Source organism: Lathyrus oleraceus, chromosome 7, assembly GCF_024323335.1.
Source record: "Lathyrus oleraceus cultivar Zhongwan6 chromosome 7, CAAS_Psat_ZW6_1.0, whole genome shotgun sequence".
Taxonomy (NCBI): Eukaryota; Viridiplantae; Streptophyta; class Magnoliopsida; order Fabales; family Fabaceae; genus Lathyrus; species Lathyrus oleraceus.
The window spans coordinates 193,451,329-193,453,261 of NC_066585.1; the positions used below are offsets into that span (position 1 = coordinate 193,451,329).

General features: G+C 39.3%; 1 non-coding gene across 1 annotated transcript; it reads right to left on the reverse strand.

The window, feature by feature from the left end:
- Positions 1–1,226: 1,226 nt before the first annotated feature.
- On the reverse strand, positions 1,227–1,333 carry LOC127108903 (small nucleolar RNA R71). Its single transcript, XR_007796401.1, has one exon. It is a non-coding gene; the product is annotated as a small nucleolar RNA R71 (small nucleolar RNA).
- Positions 1,334–1,933: the final 600 nt, after the last annotated feature.

The following is a 1,933-nucleotide window of genomic DNA, read 5'->3' on the forward strand; positions in this document are numbered from 1 at the left end:
CCGTTGGGTAAGATCGAAAGCCGTCCAACGTCTTTTTAAACTTAATTGTTTTTAACTATTTCAATAACAGCGAAAGCGCTTTGTCTAGTTCATTAGGAGTTTTTAACATCAAGAAGAAAAGAGATTTTAAAACTATTTTCGGACGCGTTTATAAGTTTAGAGTCTGGTTCGTAAGAACCTCTTTTGGTTAAGAAATCCAGGTTATAATACTTTTCAACTTAGTCAAGATACTATATTTCTTAAAAATAGGTTTACTACTCTAACGCAATGCGCGCCTTTTTATAAGTGACAATAAGAGGGTTTGATTAGGGAGTACAACTCGGTTCTGAATACGCGAAAGCGACAGTTCCTGTTAAATTAGTTCTTTTCAAAGTAGGAAACATTGCCCATAAGTAGTTCTATTAGTAAGTACTTGGATTATCAATTAATTGTGTGAATTACATTCGACCCTGTCTTTATTAATTATCTTTATTTAAAACTTTACTTTTCAATTGCACACTACAAAAACACCTATTTTAATTACCTTTGATAAACACCATAACAACAGATAACGATAGATTGACACTTGGTCTTTGTGGTTCGATAATCTTTTATATTATTCTGGCGTGTTCGTACACTTGCGAAAAGCAACAAAAAGCACGCATCAAGTTTTTGGCGCCGTTGCCGGGGACCAATTTCGTCAAATTTCATTTTCCTGTTGTTATATCATTTAGACTTAGGCTATTTCCCGACGGTCGATGCGAAGAACTCGCAGCATCGGAAGTTTAAGTTTAGTAAACCCTCTGGCGGAACCTGAACATTACGCTCGCGCACGTTTATTCTTTCATAGAATTAAGAGAGCTATGGCCGAAGATCAAAACCAAAGACCTCTTAAAGATTTCGCTCAACCATCTAATGAAGAACCTAGTTCTAGTATAGTAAACCCCACCATACCAGCTAATAATTTTGAACTTAAACCATCCCTGTTACAACTAGTGCAACAGAGACAATTCGCGGGTCTCGCTACCGAGAACCCTAACCAACATTTAAAAATATTTCTTCAATTAGCAGATACTTTTAAAACCAATGGAGCTTCTCCTGAGGCAATACGTTTAAGATTATTTCCATTTTCCCTCAGAGATAAAGCCCTATCATGGTTAGATTCCCTTCCACCCAATTCCATTACGACTTGGGATAACCTTAGAAGAGTTTTTCTTGCTAGATATTTTCCCCCGAGTAAGACCGCCGTTCTTCGAAACCATATAACTAGATTTACCCAAAACCAAGGAGAATCGCTGTTCGAAGCATGGGAGAGATATAAAGAGTTGTTACGAGCATGCCCATATCATGGCTTAGAAAATTGGTTAATTATTCAAACCTTCTATAATGGACTTCATTATAACACAAAGATGACCATCGACGCTGCCGCAGGCGGTGCTCTGATGAACAAACCTTACCCTGAAGCTAGTGCCCTCATCGAAGACATGGCTCAAAACCATTAATCATGGGGAGTCGAACGAGCGACAGTTGAGAAGAAGGAAGCCCAAGGAGGAGTGCATGAACTAAGCTCTATAGACATGATGCAAGCTAAAATGGACGCATTAGCCCTTAAAGTCGAGCATATGTACACGAACCCGAATACTGTAGCCGCAGTTTCGTCGGATTGTGAGATATGTGGAACCCAAGGACACCAATCCGCAGAATGCAGTCTATTGAACGAAACCCACTCCGAGCAAGTGAACTACACCCAAGGGAACCCATATTCGAATACCTATAATCCTGGATGGAGGAATCACCCTAACTTCTCCTATAGAAACAATAACCCTATTCAAAATAATGCACCTCCGAGACCTAGTTATCAAGCCCCTAGATCAAATCAACCTATGCAACCTGTACCACCAAAACCGAGCCTTGAGAAAATTATGGAAAATTTTATCACCGCTCAAACCCAACA